Source organism: Lactuca virosa, chromosome 5 (genome assembly GCF_052849685.1).
Source record: "Lactuca virosa cultivar CGN04683 chromosome 5, Lactuca_virosa_CGN04683_v6, whole genome shotgun sequence".
Classification (NCBI taxonomy): domain Eukaryota; kingdom Viridiplantae; phylum Streptophyta; class Magnoliopsida; order Asterales; family Asteraceae; genus Lactuca; species Lactuca virosa.
Genome location: NC_136430.1, coordinates 180724350 through 180750228, shown reverse-complemented (window position 1 = coordinate 180750228; position 25879 = coordinate 180724350). Strand labels below are relative to the sequence as shown.

At 37.5% G+C, this 25879-nt stretch overlaps 1 pseudogene; it reads right to left on the bottom strand.

Moving 5' to 3' along the window:
• LOC145112090 (uncharacterized) overlaps nucleotides 1-25879 on the bottom strand; it is a 73697-nt pseudogene that overhangs the window by 45853 nt on the left and 1965 nt on the right.

The following is a 25879-nucleotide window of genomic DNA, read 5'->3' as shown; positions in this document are numbered from 1 at the left end:
AGATGATTCGCACCGTTGCAATAATGACAATCTATTCCTGCATCACCTTTCAGCTTCTTCTCACCCTTTCCATCAGCTATCTTCGAATCTTGCTTCTCAACTTTCTTTTTCTCCTCAACCACATTTTTACTCACAGAATTTCCTTTCACCTCAGCAAGCTTAGTCTTCGAATTGAACGGCTTTTTGAAAACTTTCTTGACACGATTATTCGAGTAAAATGCTATTGCTTCATAATCACCATTTCCAGCTTCTTTCTCAGAAATCTTTGATACAAGAGCTAATGGACCTCCAAAATTCAACTTCGATTCCTCAGCAATTTCATTTACCTCAATTTCGTGTGTTTTCAATTGATTATACAAATCATTGAGAGTTGATGTATCAAAACTTTGTTGATTCTTCACCATCATACTCACACTTCTCCATTCTTTTCGAAGCCCCATTACAAAGATGAGATTGAATTCCATTGAAGTTCTGGTAATTCCATAGCGATTGCACCGATAGATTAACTCGTTCAGACAATCATAGTAAACTTCAATTGTTTCTCCTTCTTTTTGTTTGAAATCTTTCAACTCAACCAAACACTGTTTAACTGAATTGATTTTTGTCTTCTCACTTCCTTGAAATTTATCTTTCAGATTGTTCCAGACTTCCTTTGCAGTTGTACAACTCCTAACGTAATTGTACACAACTGGAGGTAATGCACCTCGCAGTTCCCTCATACACCTCTTCTCCAGTTTCTTCAGACGATCAGTTTGATTATCAACTCCAGAATTTGTAGAAGATGATCTAATTGGTTGAACATTCACTGGAACATTGACATTTCCAGTGATACATGACCATAATTCTTCATCCAGACCATTCAGATAATCCTGCATACGATCAGCCCACTGATCATAGTATTCAGGGATTAGCATTGGAATTTTGGTTGATGAACCTAGCAGATGAGAAAACAAGGTCATCGAATTGAGATTGAAACTCGCCATTGTTGTACGGAAGAAGATTTTGAGAAGTTTGAAAAGATTTCAGAATTTGAAAACAAACTAGATGAATCAAATCAAATTGATGAGAATAACACTCGATTCAACAATTCAAATGCAGAATCGATTCACAGACTAAGATCTAGACAATTTTTCACTTTCAAAAAGTGCGGAAACTTTTGAATCAAAAAGTTGATTCAAAAACTTTTTGAACAGCGTGAAAATCAGATCAGAGATATGATTCCTGCTTTGATACCAATTGATGAATCAATGAATCGAGTAATGAATTAATCAGAGTATGAATTCAAGTAAGAATATGAGATTTGAACACGATGTAAATATGATCTTGTTATGCTCTATTATGCTTTCGAATTCTTTTACAGAGAATAGTAGACAAGTCTGTAAAAGTTCTTTTCTAACTCTAGTAAATAACCCTATTTAAAGGGAACTGAAAGCATACAAAAAATATACTAAGGCATTGACTCTAAAGCTTCGAATAAAAGCGCCCTAGTAAAATACATTACAAAATATTCGAAGAGTTCAAAACATTCTTCGACTAATTACAATAATTCGACCCTTACAGAGGGGATCTGTTGGGTTCTCAACCGATGATACCCTCATTGCCACGAGGAGTCCTTCTATTCGATGTCTAATGAAATGGTATTTTTTGTCGATGTGTCTGGATCTCCCGTGATCCCTTGGTTCCTTAGCTAAGGCAACTTCACTTTCACTATCACAGAAAATCTCCATAGGCTCCTTTATAGATGGTACTACTCCAAGGTCTCCAATGAAGTTCTTCAGCCATATCGGCTCCTTTGCTGCATCGCTTGCTGCTATATACTCTGATTCGCAAGTTGAATTAGCCACTGTCTCCTGCTTGGAACTTTTCCAAGTAATTGCTCCTCCGATTTAGGTAAAGACCCAGCCTGACTGAGAGCGGAAATTATCCCTATCAGTCTGGACGCTAGCATCAGTATACCCCACTACTCTCAAGTCATCACTCCCACCGAGGGTAAGGACTCAGTCCATAGTCTTCTGTAGGTACTTGAGAATGTTCTTTACCACAGTCCAGTGAGCCGTGCCAGGGTTCCCCTGATATCTGCTAACCATGCTCAAAGCAAAGGCCACATCAGGACGAGTACAAAGTTATAGCATACATGATTGAGCCTACAGCGGAAGCATACAGTACTCGACTCATCTCAGCTATCTCAACCTCTATACACAAGCTCTGAGTCTTACTCAGTCTGGAGTTACTCTGGATCGGTAACTCTCCTTTCTTGGAATCCTGCATTTTAAACCTATTCAGCACCTTATCCAAGTAGGTACTTTGACTAAGTCCAATTAGTCTCTTACTCCTGTCTCTCAAAATCCTTATCCCTAGAATATATGCATCTTCTCCAAGGTCCTTCATAGCGAAACACTTCCTAAGCCAGGACTTTACTTCCTGCAGAGTTGGGATGTCATTTCCTATGAGTAGTATGTCATCCACATACAGTACCAAAAAGCTAACTATACTCCCACTAGCCTTGACATATACACAGGACTCATCTTCGCTCCTCGAAAAACCAAACTCTTTGACTTTCTCATTGAAACAAAGATTCCATCTGCGAGGTGCTTGCTTCAATCCATAGATGGATTTCTCAAGCTTACACACTCTATTAGGGTACTCTATACTGACAAAACCCTCTGGCTGACTAATGTAAACATCCTCAGCCAACTTTCCATTAAGGAAAGCGGTTTTGACATCCATTTGCCATATTTCATAGTCATGAAATGCAGCTTTGGCTAGCATAGCCCTAATAGACGTAATCTTCGCTACTGGTGAAAAGGTCTCATCATTGTCAACTCCCGGAGTTTGAGAAAAGCCCTTTGCAACCAGTCACGCCTTATAAGTGTGTATATTCCCATCCATGTCGGTCTTCTTCGTGAAGATCCATTTGCACCCGACTGTCTTACGACCTGGTACATTGTCAACCAAGTTCCAAACTTGATTGTCATACATGGACTGTATCTCGCTGTCCATAGCCTCTTTCCATTTAGCAGACTCGGGGCCTGCCATGGCTTCCGTGTAGCTGGTAGGTTCATCCAAACTTACCAGTATATTATCACTGATAAGTGTATCACCTTCCGCAATAATATGGAAACCATAGTAATGCTCAGGTGCATTCCTAACTCTCGTGGAACGCATCAGAGATACAGACTCGTCAGTTGGATCAACAGGAGTTTCCTCCTCGGGTTGATTGTTAGGGTTTGAGGTTCCTTCACCACTCGACTCTTGAATTTCTTCAAGGTTAATTTACCTCCCACTGTCTCCTTGGCTTATGAACTCTCTCTCACGAAAGACTCCTCTCCTTGCCACAAAGACCACATGATCACTGGGTCTATAGAAGAGGTAACCAAAGGTTTTTTGTGGGTAACCGATGAAATACACCGCTCACTCCGATGTTTGAGCTTATCGTGAGTCTCGCGCCTCACGAAAGCCTCGTAACCCCAAATCTTGATGTGGTCCAAATTGGGAACTTTTCCAGTCCACATCTCGTGAGGTTTTTTGGCAACCTTTTTGGTAGGGACTAGATTAAGAATATGGGCGGCGGACTCTAAGGCATACCCCCAAAATGAGATTGGTAGCGAAACTTGACTCATCATGGAACAAACCATGTCCAACAAGGTTCGATTACGCCTCTCAGCCACGCCATTAACCTGTGGTGTTCTGGGAGGTGTCAATTGTGAGACAATCCCACATTCCTTAAGATAGTCAAGGAACTCTGTACTAAGATACTCACCACCTCGATCGGATCGAAGCATCTTAATGTTCCTGCCCAGCTGATTCTCCACTTCCTGTTTAAACTCTTTGAACTTTTCAAAGTTTTCTGACTTATGCTTGATTAAGTAGACATAACCATATCTACTGTAATCATCAGTAAAACTCACATAGAAGCGGTTAGCATCTCTTGTGGCGGTTCAGAAGGGTCCACACACATCTGTGTGTACAAGATCCAACAAACCTTCACCCCTAGCACAAGTACCAGTGAAGGGTGACTTTTTCATTTTTCCAAGTAAACAAGATTCACAACTATCATCTGACTTTAGGTCAAATGACTCCAATACTCCATCCTTTTGGAGTTGGCCTATGCGTTTCTTGCTAACATGTCCAAGACGACAATGCCATAATGACGCTTTATCCAAGCTAGTGGAAAAATCGATACACAACACATTATTTCCTAGGTTATCTACAACCGACACAGTTTTATATACACCATCATAAGGTAATGCTTTAAAATAAAGAACATTATTAAAGAAAGCATTAATACCACCACATTCATTATCAAACGAAAAGGTAAACCCTTGTTTGTACAAACCATGAAAGGAAATAATATTTCTCGCCATTTCAAACGAGTAACAACATTTATTCAAATCTAAAGTTAACCCATTACTTAGCAACAATGAATAAACTCCAATCTTGGTGACAGGTGTAACTTTCCTATTCCCCATGATCAAGTTTATCTTCACATGCTCCACATTCTCACTTCTTCTTAGTCCCTGCAAATCAGAACATATGTGAATACCACAACCTGTATCAAGGACCCAAGAATTAGAATATGATGAGTTATTAGACAATATAGTGTAAATACCTGCATGGTTGGGTTTCACTTTCCCATCCTTAACATCTTGCAAGTACTTTGGGAAGTTTCGCTTCCAGTGCACCTTTTCATGGAAACAGAAGCATTCAGCCTCTTTAGGGTTGGCAAAAGGAGTGACAGAACCACTTTTGGTTCTACTTGAAGAGGAGCCATCAAGAGACTTTCCCTTGGTACCCTTCGAAGGGCTCTTCCTCTTCTTCCATTTACCTTTCCCGATAGCCAGAACAGGGGAGGTGGTAGGAGTAGAAGTAGTAACAACCGATTTCCCTTTAAGACCACTTTAGACGGTCTTCAGAAGTCCTTGAAGTTTGCTGAGTGTGACCTCCTCCTTGTTCATATGATAGGTCATTCGAAATTGATCATAACAAGAAGGTAAGGAGTGCAATATGATATCAATTGCCAAATCCTCGGGGAAGTTCACATTCAACTTCATCAGCAGTCCACAAACCTTTGCATTTTCTGCATGTGGCCCGTGATGGGTTCACCATCTTTCATCCGGGTTGTTATCATGGAGGAGATTATTTCATATCGCTCTTGACGAGCACTCTGATGGTATCTTTCCATTAGATCTTGGTGCATCTCAAAAGGATAAAAGTCCTCATAGGACTTTTGGAGCTTGGCTGTCATCGTGGCCAGCATGATACATGCCACTTTAGTGGCATCTCTCTCATGAGTCCTGAAGTCAGCGATCTCCTCGGGAGTAGCAGAAGACTCATCAAGTTCCCTCAGATCCTTGTCGAGGACATATTCCTTGTCCTCATAGCGAGTGACCATCCTTATGTTCCTAATCCAATCATTGAAATTAGTCCCATCAAAGATGACTCACCCACAAAGGTTCATGAGAGAGAAGGAGCCGGTAGGGTTTGAGCCAGAAGTAGCATTGTTGGAAGACATCTGAAAAAGAAGAAAGACAATTTTAGATTAAATATAAAGATAGTCCTTAATAAGACACCCAAATGTAATATTAAGGCTAGGACCCAATATTTTATAACTTAGAAGAGGGATGTCGTAATCCAAGCTATAAAATATTTTAAGGTAGGTGAATGACGATTCACCAATTTCCACCATGAAAACGAAATGTATTATTAGGTTTTAATTGGTTTTGAAACTCCTAGATTCTTTTGATATTCATTGAACTTTTCAATGGCATGTTTCAATCTCGATTGTGCCCTTCAAGTTTTGTGACTGTGATGCTGAGGATCACAAAACAAGGTGTGAATAACCATGCAAATATACTTGGTACTCTTGATGTTTATCACCTAATCGATATGACGGTTAACCACACGCACTCCACCAATCTATGATAAACCTTAAGGCACCCTTTTCCAACCTTGTTAAATCCAAGTTAGTTGCCGGTTAACCACACACGCTCCACTAACGACTTAAGCAAGGTGCAAAGTGTAATTTCATGGGTTAGCACCAAATTCACATTTTCCTAAAGTAACTAACATTGGGAATTTATAAAACATTTAGTTACTTTATTATAATCATTATACTTTTTAATGAGAATTTAAAGTCATTGTCCTACTCGTTCGGCTAACGACCCTCCACCAGTCAAGGAAGCGGTGGGTGAGAGTGGACACCCATTAAGCTGCCATTTTATAGGCAACAACCTTATACCCCCCTTATAGACCAGCTTCGTGAATGAGGCCTACTAACGGTAAAACGACTTGTTCTTATACATATGAATATATATATATATATATATATATATATATATATATATATATATATTAACTTATAATATTATAAAGTATAAGGGTTGAATTTTAACTTTTAAAATTCTAGGGGTTGGAACTAAAGTTTTCTAAAGTGACTTTACATGTTCCAAAACTTGAGGGCAAGTTTTGTAACTATTCAAAACTTTTCAACTTCATAACTTATGAGTTAATGGTTTATTAAAATGAAGACTCTTCATTTTATGTAACCTATGTGTTCTTTAAAGGACTTTAAAAGAAAGACTTTTGGTAATCCATAACTTGAGGACAAATTATGGATTCCATTAAAACATTTAAATCAAGAATTAAACTAACAAACAATTTGCAAATAATTTCTATGATCTACCAAACTCATAAGTGTATGAACATTCATATCAATAATTTCAAGAATCATATAAACACATATAAAACTTGAAATTTTGATAATAACTATTGTAAATGGATTAGCATAATCATTATCAGATCAAAAACAGGTTTTATAAGTCCAAAATAGTTTAGGGTAATGATTCTAGTCCATTTCCAGCAGCGAAACTCGAAAAACTGCACTCCGGGCCTCCTACTCGTCGAGTGCATGAACCTACTCGACGAGTAGGATGAATATATGCATGGACTCGTCGAGTCCCCCCATGGACTCGGCGAATTCACTCACCAGAATGCAGAAATTTTGACTTTCTTCAACAATTTGCATCAAGTATAAAGAAAACAAGCCTAGGCTCTGATACCACTAGAGGGTTTTGAGCATTCTAACACTCCTAAAGTGTACATGCAACCCTAGAAACCTTGGATCTATGTTTTACTAAGATACATGCAAATTTGATTTTTCCAAGGTTCTTAACCTAACTAGCATGTCATGGGGAACTTGAAACATAAAAGCTAGTAGAAGAACATACCTTTCTTGTTGCTTGGATTCCTTAAGAACTTTGTGAGCCTAGCACCCCAAATGTGATGCCTCAAGTGTTTCACACAACACCACAACTCTTGGAATAACTTTGAGAGGAGTGCACAAACACTCAAAATCGGCTAGCCCTCTTGTTCTTCACTTAGTGCTGATTTTGGTAGTCCATGGGGTCCTTTTATAGTGTGTTACAAGTAGGGTTGCACCATGTAAACCCTAATTGACATGGCTTTTCATTTCCTCCATGATCCATGGATTTTAGCCTCCATGGAGCACCCTATGGATTTAGCCCAATCCAATAAACCATGGATCATTAACCCACTATATAAGAATGAATGATTTACACAATCAACCCCATATATTTAATTAGTCTCAATTTTGATCACAAAATTAATTCCAAATTAATTCTTGATCAATACTAATTAACTAATATGATTTCATATTAATATATTATAACTTATAATATATTAACAAATCATAAGTGTCCTTCTTCTCATTTTGTCTATCCAATTATCATGATGTCATGCAACCCAAATGGACCATGCCAACCGGGTCAAGTACATACCAAAAATAGTTATGAACTTAGACACCTAATCCAACAGGGTCTACCACAGCCTCATCATGGCCTATCGCCAGAACTCTCCCTACTCCACCAGGGTTCCCTGCTTTCGGGCAGTTCCTCTTGTAGTGTCCAACCTCGCCACACCCGTAGCAGGCCTGGTCTGCTCCAGCACCAGGGACCTAGGTGATTGGCCTTGTCGGAGCCTTACATAAACGGGTTGTGTGCCCTTTCCTGTTGCAGTTAGCACACTGCATCTCCCGGCAGGAGCCGTTGTGGTGGAAGTTTCACTTGTTGCACTTAGGCAAACTCCCAGCATACTGCTTTGTCGGCGCAGAGGCAGCAAGGGTTGTCGCGGAATGAACAGCCACCATTTGCTGTTTCTTGGCGGCGTTCTGCATCTATTTTTTCTTCTTTCCGTCCCAAAACTTCCTCTTGTTGTCGTTTGTTTTGACCGGTTCTGGGACAGCAGAGGTCGTTGGTGGCGTGTGGACTCCATGGGCAATGAGTCGCTGTGCCAATCGTTTGGCACTGTCGAATGTAGCGGGGTTTAAAGACAATACATTCCCCTAAAATGGAGGTACAGGTCCCAGATGTACCTCTCAACCTTCTTGGCCTCAGTGGGGACCATCTCTGGACACAGAGCCACCAGGTCGCTACACCTAGTTGTGTAGGCTACTATGTTAGAGCCTTTCATGGTCAGGCTCCAAAGCTCCTATTCGAGCTTCTGAACTTCACCCCTCGGGCAGTATTATCCGATCATCAGTTCCTTCAGATCTTCCCGGCCGATCGAGTTAGCCACTATCAGAGTAAGTGACTTGACATGGCTATTCCACCATGTGAGGGCCCTGTCTGAGAAGGTGCAGGCAGCAAATTTTACTTTGCTTCCTTCCGGGCAGGAGCATATTCGAAGACAGAATCCGTCTTCTCGAACCACTACGAGAGGGCAATGATTCCACCGCTGCCATTAAAGGCTTTGGGTTTGCAGTTGGTGAAGTCTTTGTACGAACACTCCCTAGGGTGCTCGTGACTTTCACCTTGGGTGGAGTTAGTACCCATTCCACCTCCGCTAGTACCGCTAGCGTTGACCTGAGCTAAGGATGTCGTTACAGCTGCAGTCACTACAGCTTGAAAAACTACATGATCGAATTGTGGAGGAGGTGGTGGTTGAGTTGGAGTTATGGGTGTATTGCGTCGGTTTGATCTACAAGGAGTATATTTCAACTATAAGTTTACAAAGATGAAGATAATTGTAAGTATTCAACAGCAAAAATAATGAGAGTGATCCTTGAAGTAAGTCACCATAGTTCAGCATGTAATCGATGAAGTGTTGTCAATAGAGAGTTACCACTGGAAATATGAAAGTATTCGAATAAAGATTTTCTAAGAGGATTGGATGCCTGTCAATATCATTGGTATTATAGATGTATAGAGTTCAGGAAAATTTGACCTTGTAAAAGGTCTACAACATACCAATGTAAGGAAACTTTTGACAGTATAAAGACCTAAAGAAACTGCAAGTTCAAAGTCTAACCATAACAGGAAATAATACTAGAGTCTATAAGTAGACATAAGCTATATCCAAAAGAGTGAGTAGAGTATGCTCTACTTGCGAGGAGTGTTGTTCTGGTTGGTACTAGATTATGCCCTGGACACAGCCAGTTGTTGTTCTGTTTCCCACACACGCCTTTCCAATGCAACTTAATCCTGACGAAGTTCCCTAACTTCGGATCGACTGGCATCCAGTTCCATCTGTAGTGCGTCAGTGTGAGTCCTGGTTAACTCTTGGTCATCAGACAGGTGGCGGAGACGAACTGTGTTGAATCTTGAGTTAGCCCTGATTTCCATGACCTGGTCGATGGTTGTCCTTCCTTGCTCAGCATTGCAAGCAACACAACGAACCAAGATAGGGAGGGCTCTGTCAGCAGATCCTCCCTCGCTTAAGTTGTAGAAGCTTCGGTCTCCATTATAGGGAGGTGGTTGTCCCTGTTCATTGCTCCACCTTCCCAAGTTCACTGCCCACAGAGGCGTAGGGCCTTGAAATCCTGGTCGAGGGTTAGGATTTTGGGCAATTTGAGGTGGATTATAGACCTCAGGTTCTAATTCAGAGTCCTCCTGCTCATCCTCTTCGTTATCTTCCTTAGAACTCTCCTTGGGGTCTTCTTCTACTGGGACCATCGGGTTCTCTTCTTCGGGTTCAGCTTCAAGCCATCCACCGTTCCCTTGATTGGGAAAGTATGGGTCGTCAGGTAGATGGAATCCAGCCATGTTATCTAAGCGAGAAAATAAGTGTAAGAGACGTATAGTAGACGTATTACTAAAGATATTTATAGGATGATCCTTACCAGTTACTTCAATACTTACATAGTGCATACCATCTATATATAACCACGATAGAATAGACCTTCGAATAAGTGATCCAACTCTAAGACCACAACCAAACAAGGAACTGGAAGTAAAGCGAAGATCATATATTCTAAGTCTATGACATCTTAGTCACATATAACCTTAGCGTATCCACTCAGTAACCATTGACCTACTAGTAAAGACCCTTTTTAGTTTTCACATAAGTAATTATAGTACCACAAAATACTCCTATAGTATTTTAAGTTTATGTTATGTTCTAGAGTTTCATTATAGTAGAGTTGGTAAGTTATTAGACGTGTTGCAACACCACAACCATTCCTAGGCGCATGTTAATCACTTCTCGGATGGATATAGTTGATCAGGTTATATCAATCCCAGACCTGATTATATGTCCCCAAGCCTACTTGTGCTGTTCAAAAAACGCAATACTTTTGTTCTGTTCTAGTATGACACTGTTCTTAGTATGAATGCATGTATGCATTCTTTTAGTAAAATATTTTATTATTTAAAAAGTATATTCTCTTGGTCAGAGTGTTTTAATCCCGATGTGTATAGTTGTATATCTTTTATGGGTTGATATACTCAGTTCACTATAAACAATGCTTTGATACCAATCTGCCACACCCCCAAACCGAGATGGCGAAAACATTCGGGGGCAGAGGACATCATGTACAATATCATAACAATGCAAAATAGTAAATCAAGCAACAACATCCATTGCATTAATAGTATAGTCAGGGTCGGCCTAATACCCGGGCGACTTGGGCTTAGGCCCAAGGCATCAATTTTTTAGGGACATAAAATAAATCTGTTATACATATAGTATATGGCCCAAACAAATTATCCTTATGTTTCATGTGATCTGATTTGGGAGGCGAGAAAGCAGGCAAGGCAACGAAAAGTTAGGCACCAAACAACCATCTATCGTTTCTTCAATTGCACATGGAAAATTGAAATGTCTGTTGGCACTCTGAAATAGGTAGGTTATTGTCGATTGGATGCTTAGAATCACGTCGCGTCTCTATTAAATAAAAGTAAGAAGGATTTATTTTTCACTTTCACTCGATAATGCATAGCTCTCAATTCCCAATTTCTTAGTTATCACTGATTACATTCTATAACTGATTACATATCATAATTTCTCTGGTTTTTGGTTTCTAAATACTCCAATTTTTGTATTGTTTTTCAAGTTCTAGTTTGTGATTTCTGATTTCTCTAATCTTGTTTGGTGGTTAAAGATCGTGGTTTAAGCCTTGTAGGTCCCTAATATAGTGATTCTATTATAATGATTATGATTTGCGTGTGAATATGATTTGGGTGAGTTCAACTTCTTTTATTATGATTTCCTTTCCTTGTTGGCATTCTAAATTTTGATATGATCTATGTTTAGTGTTTTTGTTGTCAGTTGAAGTGCAAGGTCTCTTCAAGTAAAATTTCTCCTCTCTTTGAGCTCGAAATCTGCTGATATCTGTGGTTTGCTTTAGCCTTCATGTAAAATTTCTTACTATTTGTCATCTGTGTTTGCTTCTTATACAAATTTTTGAAGATCCTTTCTAAACTTTTATGTTTTTGTTGCTGTGATGTGAACCACGAGGCATATTTCTGAATTCTGACTTTTGTTTATTTTAAATATCAGAACATCTAGTGGAGCAGGAGGTATAAATTTATTTTATTGTTTCTATTAGATAGTAACTTTAAAAATAGATTACAATTTCTAATTATATGATTTATGGTTCAGATCTCTTTAAGTCTTGAAAGTGGAAACAAAAAGTCACAAGCACAAAAGACCTTTTAGCTTAAAAAGTGATGTTGTATCTCAAAAGTATTTTAAAATTGAAGCTTTTGAAATCGTGTCTCCAAATTACCCATGACTCAAGAAGATTGAGTGGATTATCATGTTTAAGTATCCAAAGTGATTTTTTACAAAATGTTGATTATTGTAAAATAGACATGTTTATGCTTCAAAATTACACAAGACATTGTCTAATGTGACTTTTGTATGTTCTTGTTTGTATTATTTGTTTCAATATAAATTTGTTGTTTTTTTTTAATTTTGTTTATTTATACGCCTTGTCAAACGTTTGGTACATATATAAGGGCATAAAAAGTGTGTTCATTTAAAAATCTTTCTCAAATCCTCAGTTTGAGTTCAAACACACCCGGAGGTGCATCCGAATCCCTCAAACGAAGGCTCTAATACCAACTTGTAACGACATAAATTTTCAAAAAAAAATTTCATTTAAATTCGCATAATTCTCATAACACATTTCATGAAAATCTCATCTATTTAATTTTACAAATCGCAACTCCAAAATTATTTGATTCAAATCCAGGATCCTCAAAACATAACTCTTTCACTGGTGTGTACAATCAAGCCGGTGCCTTCCCGCAATCCTGAGAAAACCTGAAACACATAACACATAAGACGGTAAGCACGAAGCTTAGTGAGTTCCTCAAAATACCACGTACACATAATTAACCACTCGAGGCTATAGCTCTAGGAGACCTTCCGGTCAATGTGTTTCAGTGGAGCGTTCCGGTCCCACAACTCTGGTAGACCTTTCGGTCCTACCCATGATGACCTTCCTTTTGGATTAATTTCTAAGTCCATAACTATAATTGGTAAGACTTGACCCGACCCGACATGGTCCATTTGGGTTGCATGGCATCATGCATTTGGATAGACTATAATGAGAGAAATAACACTTAAGGTTGGTTAATATATTATAAGTTCTAATATATTAATAAGGTTATTTAATTAGTATTGATCAAGAATTAATTTGGAATTAATTAAGTGATCAAAAGGAGACTAATTAAATATATGGGTTGATTGTGTAAATCATTCATTCTTATATATGTGGGCTTGTGATCCAAGATTCCTTATGTTGGACTAAGTCTATGGGGTGACCCATGGATACTCCATGGAGGTTAAAATCCATGGAGCATAAGGAATGGGTAAAGTTATGAGTTACATGGTGTAACCCTAATAGCCACCATATAAAAGAATCCCATGGCTCAAGAAATCGTGCACTAATGTGTGAGTGTGAGGGCTAGACGATTTCAAGGAGTGTTCAAGTTTCTCTCAAGTTATTCCAAGTGTATTTGGTGTTGTGTGAACCATTTGAGGTGTCACACTTGGGGCACTAGGCACTCAAGCTTCATGAAGACATTCTACATCAAAGAGGTATGTATTCTATCTTGTTATATTTATTATTTTGTATGCTAGATTAGGATAATACCTTGGATGTTCATAATTGTATGTATAATAGAGAAAACATAGATCCAAGGTATTTAGGGTTGGATGTACACTTAGGAGTGTTAGAATGCTCATAACCCAATAGTGGTGTCAGAGCCTAGGCTTGTTTTCTTGTTATACTTGCAAAAGTAGCTGAAAAATCGAGTTGGATGCATATATTCGATTGTTTTGGCTAGAATTGGACTAGGAACATTACCCTAAGATGTTTTTGGACTTATAAACTTGTTTTTGATGTGGTAATGTTCATGCTAATCCAATTTCTAAGATAATTGTCATAATTTCAAGATTTGTATTAGTTTGTATGTTCATGCTAATTTCTTGAAGATTGATGATTTGAATTATCTTGTTCGTATGAGGTTCTTAGATTAATAGAAAAGTTGTGTGAAATAGTTGTTTTCAATCCATTTTAATCTAAGAGTTGATTCCAAAGTGTGTTTTTGTAACTTGTCCTCAAGTTATATGAAAAGTCACATTTAAGAATCATAAAACTCATAAAAGTTGGCAAAGGTTACAAAATGAAGAGTCTAGTTCTAATTAAATGGTTTTATGACTCCATAACTTGTCCTCAAGTTATGGAGGTTCAAGAGTCTCTTCATTAAATTAAAAAAAAAAGTGTAACCTTAATTAGTTCCATAAGTTACAATAAAAAAAAGTTATTTTTTTTTATTAATTAGTTTAAAGTCTTCCATAACTTGTCCTCAAGTTATGGAACTTGAAGAGTTTTTTTTTTAATTAAAACTACTTTAAACTCATAAGTTATGGAATTAATTAGTTTTGAATTGTTTCAAAACTTGCCCTCAAGTTTTGGAATTTGAAAATTTTTTCACTTATGAATACTTTAATTCCAAGTTAGCCCTTAGAATTTTAAAAGTTAAAATTCAACCCTTATACTTTATAATATTATAAGTTAATAATATTTATATATATATGTATAAGAGTAAAGTCAGTCTTACCGTTAGTAGGCCTCATTCACGAAGCCGGTCTATAAGGGGGGTATAAGGTTACTGCCTATAAAATGGCAGTTTAATGGGTGTCCACTCTCACCCACCGCTTCCTTGACTGGTGGAGGGTCGTTAGCCGAACGGGTAGGACAAGGACTATAATTCTCCTTTCATTAAAAGTATTAATGATAAATACTAAGTAACTAAACTCTTATTAATACCCAATCTTAGTTACTTAGGAAAATGTGAATTTGGTACTAACCCATGAAATTTCACTTTGCACTTTGCTTAAGTCGTTAGTGGAGCGTGTGTGGTTAGCCGGCACACTAACCTGGACTTAACAAGGTAGGCAAAGGGTAACTTAATATTTATCATAGTATCGGTGGAGCGTGTGTGGTTAACCGGCACACTGATTAAGGGGTAAATATTAAGGGTACCAAGTATATTTGCATGGTTATTCACACCTTGTTTTGTGATCCTCGGCATCCCAGTCACAAAACCTGAAGGGCACACTCGAGATTGAAACATGCCTTTGAACAGTTCAATGAATCTCAAAGATCTAGGACTTTCAAATCCAATTAAAACCTAATAAATTATTTCGTTTTTCATGGTGGAAATTGGTGAATCGTCATTCATCTACCTTCAAATATTTTATAGCTTGGATTACGGCATCCCTCTTCTAAGTTATAAAATAGTTTGTTGGGTCCTAGCCTTAATATTTCATATTGGGTGTCATATTAAGGACTTTAAATCAACTATCTTGAATATCTCCCAAAAAGATGTCTGGTCTAGACATTTATGATCTTCCCAAATCTCTTGAAACAAGCTTTCCTAAATGAAGATGATGTCCCATGGATATCATACTTCTTTCACCTCCTCCAATTATTCTCCCTAACCTACAAGTTCCTAAAAAGTTTAAGGTCACTCAAGCCCTATTGGCAAGGCAAGGTCTAGGTGTGATCACATCTTGGAGATGTAGTCACATATTGACAAGCCGGGAGAGTTGGGTGTCAAAGTCTTGAGAAAGTTGGTGGCTCAACTACTTTCTAAGTCACATAGTGAGTTCTTTTGGGAATCCTATGAAACAGACTAAGACAAGACCCTTAATGATCTTATCTATTTGCTAAGATCAACTTCCTAAAACGCTATGGACATTGACAATGATGACATTGGATATCCAGTAAAGCTCTCTCTTCCCAATGGAAAGGGATCGGCCATAGTCAACTCGGTTGACCCAATGGTAAAGAGAGAGGCGAAGTCTGAGATAGTCCCATTATCAAGGGTCCATAGGTAACTATTGCCAAAGGAATGGGCATTGGTTACGAAGCTGCCAAATTTACCTAAGGATGTTAAAGTCAATAAGTTTGGCTCTACTTCAGGTAAAGTCCATTGTCTAACTCTATTAAGTACATGCTGATTCTGATCGCGAAGATGGATTTCAATCGCATGGTTCGGTGATCAGAATTTTGGGCTATTACTTAAGAGTTATGATATTTATATTGCTTAGGAATAGATAACAACAAGGTTTTCATATGGATTGTAAGGATAAGTTTTTCCGCAAAGTTTTAAAATAAAAGAAAAAGGTTTTGATTTTATTTATTTTAAGTATACTTACAATGGCATTTGTGAAAAGTTGTTGCTTATAAGATTCCATTGATAGCAATATTGGAAAAATGGATTTGATTCTTTCGGTTGTGGTAGTGTCTAATATTACCAAATAAGGAAAGATTCTCATCACCCAAGGTTCAATTGGACCGAAACTTGGAATCATGCGAGTTGTATAGTATGATGAATGAGAACTTTCAGCTTGGAAAATTAAGACTAATTCCTTATGTGAATAAGGAAAGGACTAAGGGATCGAGTACACATTCTTGTGCACTGGTCAAGTCCACCACAAAAGATCAAGAAGACTATTCGTCATGATTTACTTAAGTTAAGTAAATATGGTTATACTTATAAGTTTAAGTATAAGTCTGTAGCATTGGAGAAGTTTCAATGTGAGACAGAACGAATAAGAAGAATCAAAGTATGGCAGAAAGATAAAAGTTTCTCAAATCTGAAAAGATGGGAGAGTACTTTAGTATCATGTTTATGATCATCTTAATGATTAAGATACCATATCACAATTGGTCCTCTAAAGTCATCTTAGTGCATTCTTATGACTAAGAAGAGGAGTCATGAATTGTTGAAATGGTTAAATCAAAAAGATGAGTCATACTTCGTTCCAAAACAATTCTTAGAGTTATACTCCAAGATTGTAACTTGAGTGACATATCTTAAAGAGGGTTTGTTAACACTAGTCAAATGTAAGAGTAAAAGGTTATCTACTCTTGTACATTTGAAATTGGTAAGTTGTGATGTTTTGGATAAAACAGAGACCAACTTAGGCCAATTGTGTAAAGTGTTAGTCTTGATAAAGAATTCGTACTATCTCTTGAATATTTGACAAGGGAGTCTTATATGTCAAGAGGACAGTGGGAGTCTTAAAGCTCTTGAAAGTTTCAAGACTTAATCAAGAATAAAACCTAAAGTCCTTCACTAGCACACGACTTGAGGTTTATAACCTATCGTGTTGAAATTTTTGTGCCTATTCAAGTTGGCTTTGCATAGGAGTTCTGAGAGTTCTCAATTGGTTGCACAACTACTTGGAAGCAATGGCAGGCACCTGAGCTGCCAAATGGCAAGAATTTAAGATTGCACATGTTTAATCAATATGAGTTTGGATTTGTCACTAACCTTGTCTTGTAATTATGGTTTTGACAAATTCACATGGATAAGAACACATACACTATTAAATCTAAGTGTCATAAGGTTTCTCTCCGATTCATGAAAATGATGGTGAGGAAACACTTTCACTAAGTAGATTTTAGCTAGATAACAATTGTGATATTTGCATTCTCAAAGTCGTTAGTGGAGCGTGTGTGGTTTACCGGCACACTAACATGGACTTGTGAGAAGTGGCAAAGGTCTAAACAATTGATACTATGATTACGGCATCCCTTTTCATAGTTCTAAAATTGTTTAGACACACATGTGAGCTATCTAAGAGAGGTGTATGATTTTGATAAAGTTTTATCAAAACAATCTAGTATCAGAAATCTGAACTTTGGTAAGAATGTCAGCTGATTTCTGAGTACATGTCAAAGCTAGTGGGAGCATAAGTGTTATGCTAATAATCATCATGTTAGTGGGAGCATGATAATTATGAAAAAGGTTGCAAGTTAGCAATGTTAATTATAGAAAACAAAAGTTTCAATTCGTGAGGTTGTAGGGGTTGAAAAAGTTGTTTTGCTATAATTAAGGGAGAGGAAATTATACTTTATTTCAATTCTAAAAGCTTAGATTGAGATTTTAATCGTATTTAATCAAGGATATATATATATATGAATTTCATGTTGGAATGGCTCAACATAAGGAAATTCTATATATGGGTCCATTATTTGCGTTCTAAAATTCGATTATGATTACGGCATCCCTTTTCATAATCTGAATTTTGAGAACTTGGCAAATTGAAATGGAAATATTATAGCAAAAGACTGGTTTAGTCTTTATGTGAGACATCATGAATCGTGTCCCATATGCTTCGGATATAGGATCGATTACATGTGCTATATTCATCCTTTCTAAAATTTTCCAAATGCCTGGGGCATTATGAAGGGAAAAGGTCTAGAATTGGATATGACTAAAATGATTAAGCAATTGTCGAGGACAATCTAAGGTTTACCAAAGATTGGTTGCTCAAGGACAGTTGGAAGTATAATGTTAATTCTGGAAGGACCATATTGACATAATCTGTAAGGAGGCAACTCTTGTTCAGAAGTGATAGTCAAAATGGAATATGGAAATGTTTCAAAGTTAGAAATTATTCAATCTGTGTAAGATTAGGAAACTTAATGAAAGAATGATGTTTCCAAGGAGCTGATCTCCTTTGGAATGCTCTGTAATGATTGTTGTCAAGTCTTTCTGACTTCGTGCATAATCATTAAGAGGATCAATGCATATAAGTTTAGAATCTAACAGATTTCAGTAAATGGCATGAATTTGGAATTCTTGCATTTGCAGTAAGGATTTGGCACTGTGAAAAGAGGATCATTGGAGTGATGTTCGATTGATCTATTTTACAAAGTAAAGATCATAGACAAACATAGTATGCATACTTGGTGTATGCATGACTAGTGTTTAGAAAACATAGTGTACATGCTTGGAGCATGGGACAACTATTGTTTTAAATTCAAGTATAAAGTTGATAAAACCGAAACAATGAATAATGAGTAATCAGTATGGTGATAAATAAAAGTGTTTATTTATATTCATAGGGTTTGATACCATATTTGATTCATTTATTCTTGTGTTTCACTTTGCATGTTTTGACTTCCATAATAACTAAGTCGCTCTTCCTGAATGATTAAGTTATTCAAACCATCCACAGTCGGTCATATGTTGGAAGTAGATATGAATCAAGACTGTCATGGGTTGGTTTGTAGAGGTCCAAGTTGGTGGACAAAGTGGTGCTACAACACTTATGAGTGCTCATAAGTTCTGAGTATTGGATTCAACCCGCGCTCATTTGAATCACTTCATGGGTTTTATCACGAGTGATCATGAGACGATAATATCTTATATTCTTCAAACCTAGAGATATGAGTTGTTACTATGAGTTGGTTGTACATTGATTGCACAAAAACGCATTCGGTAACTCGATGTTATAAAACGTGCCTTTGTGTATGATTCAACAAGTAGTAGAACAAGCCATATGAGTCGAAGTTTATCCATTCCTTTTACCTTCGGGATAAAAGCGATATATGTGGGCCCCTCGATGATTTAAAGATGATACATGTGAGTGCTTGGCCAAGCCAGGACTGATTTGATTTGTTCAATCAGTCAGTCATCATGAATCGGAAATCGGGAAACAACAAATGGACAGAGAGAGATTGATAATCCATGTCTCAGTCCATATGATATCTAGAATGGAGGAATATATGATCCCTTATCTAATGGACAAGTCATTGACAAAGGTCAGAGTTCATCGACAAGGTCAGAGTTCGACAGAAGCTTTTGAGAGCTACGATTGCTGATCGGTTCCTGAAGTCATACGCAATAATAGTTTTAGACTTATCCAAGTGAGAGACTGTTGGATTAATGTCTAAGTCCATAACTATAATTGGTAAGACTTGACCCGACCCGGCATGGTCCATTTGGGTTGCATGGCATCATGCATTTGGATAGACTATAATGAGAGAAATAACACTTAAGGTTGGTTAATATATTATAAGTTCTAATATATTAATAAGGTTATTTAATTAGTATTGATCAAGAATTAATTTGGAATTAATTAAGTGATCAAAAGGAGACTAATTAAATATATGGGTTGATTGTGTAAATCATTCATTCTTATATATGTGGGCTTGTGATCCAAGATTCCTTATGTTGGACTAAGTCCATGGGGTGACCCATGGATACTCCATGGAGGTTAAAATCCATGGAGCATAAGGAATGGGTAAAGTTATGAGTTACATGGTGTAACCCTAATAGCCACCATATAAAAGAATCTCATGGCTCAAGAAATCGTGCACTAATGTGTGAGTGTGAGGGCTAGATGATTTCAAGGAGTGTTCAAGTTTCTCTCAAGTTATTCCAAGTGTATTTGGTGTTGTGTGAACCATTTGAGGTGTCACACTTGGGGCACTAGGCACTCAAGCTTCATGAAGACATTCTACATCAAAGAGATATGTATTCTATCTTGTTATATTTATTATTTTGTATGCTAGATTAGGATAATACCTTGGATGTTCATAATTGTATGTATAATAGAGAAAACATAGATCCAAGGTATTTAGGGTTGCATGTACACTTAGGAGTGTTAGAATGCTCATAACCCAACACTTCCAGTCCTAAATTTGTAGACCTTCCGGTCCTACTCTGTTGACCTTCCGGTCCCAACTTTGTTGACCTTCCGGTCCAAACTCTATTGACCTTCCGGTCCAAACCATAACATATACATATCACATAAAAACACATATCACATAACCCTTATAAGCACATAAGACCTTCCGGTCACACACAATTACCACTCTAGGTAAGGTATAGTGAGAAGACTCACCTCGTAAGTTAGCTAGTAAAATCTCGTGCTCGGAATCCTCGATCTAGCCTCCGTCTGTCACAAGGGTAATACTTCTAGTTAATACACTCCTTACACTCTTATTCCTAGAGAATGGGTAAAAGACCATTCTACCCCTCCCCGAACTCTCTTACTCATTTTGACCAAACCCTAAGGTCAACAGAAGTCAACTCTAGTCAACAGTCCAATTTTGACCAGACTCGCCGAGTGCACTCGTGTGACTCGCCGAGTCCACTTGTATCCTCTGAATTCTTTCACGGGTCTCACACAGCTCGTCGAGTTAACCCCAAACTCGACAGGTTATCACTGGGTCACGAGTATTGGTTCGAACTCGCTCCGGCTCGTCGAGTCGTCTCATAGACTCGGCGAGTTGACCCAATTGGATTTCTCATTTGATCGTCTGAGGTCAGATCTGTAACTCTAGCTCATAGATCTAGCCTCCTAATATCCAAAAGTCATGTAAAGGTCCGATCTTGGTGTCCATGCATGGTGTATATTGCTTTATATATTATTAAAACTCCATTAATGCTTCCTAGCTTCAAAGATCTATGGTTGCACAACTATGGCTTCACACTTTCGGACTCTCTGGACCTAACAAGGTCCAGATCTATAATACAAGCTCACAAAAGCAGGTTTGATGCACTCAAAACCCCATCAAGAAGGTAATTCAAGCCCTAATCCTCAAGAGATGAGATCTACACAATAAGGAAGAAAGGTTTTAAAATTGATACCTCCAACTGAAGCTCCTTGCTTGAATAACACATATCTACAATCTTCTCTGCCCCCCCCCTTTAGCTTGAACCCTCTTCTTTCTTGCCAAAATAACACCAACTTGCTCAAGATAGTTTTCTCTCTCACTTTACACGCTCAAGGCTCTTTAGGGTTGCTCTCTCGAAGGTGTGGCCGCAAAAAAGGAGGCCATAAGTGCCTTTAAATAATTCCCAAACCCGGGAAATTAGGGTTTCTCTGCCCAGCACCTACTCGGTGAGTCCCTCTTCTGACTCGTCGAGTCCACCCATTAAATCCACGCGAGCAACTCGACTCGACTCGGCGAGTTGGACCCTTAACTCGTCGAGTCTCTCCTTCGACCTCAAGATTAACATACACAATAATATCCCTGAAAATCCAGATGTTACATTTAGTCACGAGATTTAAGTAAGATATGATCACGATGATCGATAGAAGAATTGCAGCCTTCGTTATTGGCGGCTAGAGTTGCTACTTCTTATGGTGTGGTTGTATGTCGACCTGTCATAACCCAAGGGAGAAGGATCAAGCTTTTGACACAGGAAGAATAAGAGAGAAGGAAGGTGTCTTCCGTACCAGGGTTTATCTCGTAGAGACAAGAATGCAACTCGTTATGAATCTTTTTGTAACAAAAGGTTATTAGTTTATGATCGCTAAGTTTGTTACTGTAGCTAAGATAGATTCCACTTCATAAGACGAGTTAGGAAGGACTGTGTGTGCTCATTGGAAGTTGAGTCTACGACTCAAAAGTTGGGACTAGAGTTCCATCAGAGGATAAAAGAACATGTGCAGGTTCAGGAACATCGATTGGCAAATAGGTTCAAAACAATAGATTCTCACTCGAGAGATTAAGGAAGTGCATTCATTGTAGAGAGTATAAAAAGACACATACGAGTGTCTTCCGTACTTTTGCATCCAGGTGTTCCGAAAAACGGGTGAGATGACCATTACGAGAGGGTCAGTGGGAAGACGACATGTCGATTGGTCCAGATAATAACAGGAGGGCATTAGATTTTGCAACCATTGTTTTTATTAGTATTTTGACTAAGTTTCCCATATCCTCCTATACCATTAGTTATGCGTGTGAATCAATGTGTTTCTTAACGATCTTGTGCTTAGAAAAGCTTTGAACTGTTTTGGTCCACGATACTAGGAGATCACTTACGCTGAATACAAGTAGTAATATTATGATGGAAATATCAAAGGTCATTGGATATGACAAACATGAGTTTCTTCAAAGTCAAAAGGACATACATATAGCATTGGAAGAGCTAGTTTGGATCGGTAATGAGCAACAGTGGACGATGGGTTAATCCCAAGTGGGGGAGAATCGATCTCTGAAGCGAGAGTGCAAAAGGAAGTTCGACTTTTGGTTTCAACGACAAAGTTCTAGGAGAGTTACAACACAAATAGGTGGAAATTATTCACTTCAGTTTAATTAGTACGGGTAAAAGAAGAAGGGAGTCTTCTACAATAATACCCATAGGATTATATGTTTCTCAAAGTGGTTATCGAGGAATGGTTGGATTTTACTTTTAAGCGTTAGGTAGAGTCTAGGAGTTATCAAATCCCCAGGTTCGGCTCAGATGGCCAAGAAAACCATATAGGTTCATGCATTCAAGGATATGGGATTTATCCCCGCAACATAGGAGCCATTTGACTAGAAATTCATTAGGTCACATAGTTCACTATAATGTGCGTCAAATACTTTCGTATAGAAAAGGATGGATAATTCAAGACATATACCAGACTCAGATAGTTTGGGTTAAGCCACAATAAGGATCTAGTAAACCTATATCAAGGATTATCGGTAGCAGAAGCGGCGGAAGAGGTGAGCACATTTTATTTACAACATTTTAGGTGCGTATAAGTAAGACAAGAGATGCCTAGGAAGAGATCGTTTGATAAGGGTTGTTCCCATTAAAAGATAAGAATACCTTCCGAATTTTGCTAATGTATCAGCAGTATACATGATAGGATCAGTGAAGAAAGTCATTTCCTCATCTTCGACCAGTTGATCTTGAATTTAGAAGTAGAAGTTAAGGTTAAATAAGAGTCCATAGCATTAGTAGTAAGGAAACAGTATCTAAGCCTTGTTAAAACCTTCATAAGCAGTTGTAGTTGCTAGAGATTTGGCTATGGAGGCACCTCGCGCAGTTCAAGTGTTGTTGTAGTAGTAAAAGTTTAACCTGAAAAGCAGCAAAAGGATCCAAGGACTTCCTCTGGAAGTTTTAGTAAGGAGAAGGACATCGTCAAAGACTTGTTTAAGCTCTCAAAGTTTTCTTGTATGCAAAAGTTCGATTGACAACAAAGGACACCTAAGATCAAAAGAAATTAGAGTAAGTTCCAAGGTACGTATGTTTAATTGAAGGTCACAGTCGAGTACGACTACGTATGCATCTAGTGATGTGTTAGTGTTATTTTAGACTTCAGGGTATACTGCGTGTTTGGTTTAGTTATTCCTTTTATTGATAAATGAGTAAGATATTATAAAACTATAATCGAATCTATAAAATGTGTAAGTTAATATAGGTCAAAAATAAGACTTTAGCATCTGTGTTGCATAAGTTAAGTGTCTCGAATCGGTTGTAGCCTCAAGAGGCCAAGTAGAGGATGCATTTTGTGATTTATAGACATAAAAAGGTATGATGAATAGGTTCTTCTAGAATAGTGAGGTAGCGGTTGTGAGTCTACAGACCACCAAGGTTTAACTTTTGTTGACCAAGTTTGACTTTTACAAGATAGAAACTTCGGGTTGTCACACCTATCCTGAACGCATGTGTGTGAGATCGCTTGAATGTCAATTATTTTCCAATGTAGGTAGAGTAGTTAGAGCCTTGCAAGAAGGATATTGGTGACCTAGTGTTCATTATAATCTAGTAGGTTGGAAGCCTTATGATGAGTCTGTTAAAAATATTAGAGTATTGATTCCAAAGTTTCGAACCAGTAAATCCGTTATAGTAGCTTTGGTTAAATTCCAGGTTGTTACAACACCTGAAATTTAATAATTCGGTAGTGTTCTGTTGGAGTGTCATAAATAAATTTCCCTTGTTATTCATCTCTTAACGAGTCGGCAGTGATCCTAGTTAGAGGAACAAATCGACATTTTAAGTCAGAAGGCGATCATTAGTCGTAGGGTATAAATTTGGGAGGTCTAGATCATTGAGTTCCTAGTTTTTGAAAGCTTCGCGGGGAGTTCGAGTGTACATCTAAGGGAGAGAACGAAATTATACGACCTAATTATCATAAAGGATCATAATTGATGAGGAGATGTTGGCTAGATCCTGAATTGACCTCAAGAACCCCAATAAGATGACATGTAGGAATTTTCTTAAAGTGCATTAGGAGTTCGATTTCGAGGACGAAATCAATATAAGTGGAGGAGAGTTGTAACACCCATATTTCCGATAATAATTGACTATATTTATTTTAAAACGTTAGTTAGCGAGTATTGTATTTTGGTAGGTCATAAAATAATATCTATTATATTTTGGTAGGTCATAAACTGTTTTAAATGCTTTTAAAGGGGAGAATACAAGTTGAACACAATGATAATTGTTTAAATGTTTCTTATAAACATCTTTCAAAAGGTTGCTTATGTCTTTTATAAGTGATCAAAACATTTCAAAAACTCTTTTAAGTTATGTTACTTTATAGTTTATAAAACTCCGTTTTTAAAGTACAATCATAACTTAGTAGAAAAATGAGTCTTTTCAGTAACAGTTCAAGTAAAACACTAGTAAACTATAAGGGGTATAGTTTAGAGGTTCAATTCATACTAGATACTAGAGCATACAATAAAGAGAAACAGGGAGGTAGAAACAATACACGATAACATAGAGATCACACTATAAAGAGAAACAGGGAGGTAGATACAATACATCATAGAGACATACTATACACTATACAAAGAGAACATACTAAGATACTATAACAGAAGAACAAATCATGATTAACATAATTATACTAATGATTCCCATTAACTTAGGAAGGGAACGTATCACTAACTCATTGTTCTAAACAAAAGGTGATAATAAAAGTAGTATAATGGATATATATATATATATGGTGCATCTACAATATGCCATGATTTATATATATATATATATATATATATATATATATATATATATATATATATATATGGGGTACATCTACAAAGTACCGGAGTTATATATGGGGTACACTTACAAAGTACCGGATTTATTTATAAAGGGGTACATCTACAAATTACCGGACATTAATAAATAAATCACATAAATATATACAAAAATCATAGCATACTAGTAACATGAACAAGTACTTCAGTATGTCAATTCAAAAGACAACTGCATACTTTCATTTTCCCATTACTTTCATATTGTGACAGTTCCACTAGAAAGTTAATACAAACTATTTTCGAGTTAAGATAGTTATAAACTAGGGAAAACTTACATCTTTTCAAGCGACAAACAGAACAGTCGGGTCTAGTACATTCAGTACAAAGGGACCTATAATGCTAACTTTATGATTCCTTAGTCTATACATCAGGGATATATATTAACCGGATCCGACAGGTAGTAGGATGTGTGCTTTCCGCTTCATTTCCTGTTCCTTGTTTAGTTGTGGGCTTAGAGCAGATTCACCCAACCTACCATCTATCCGATCTTACCTATGTATA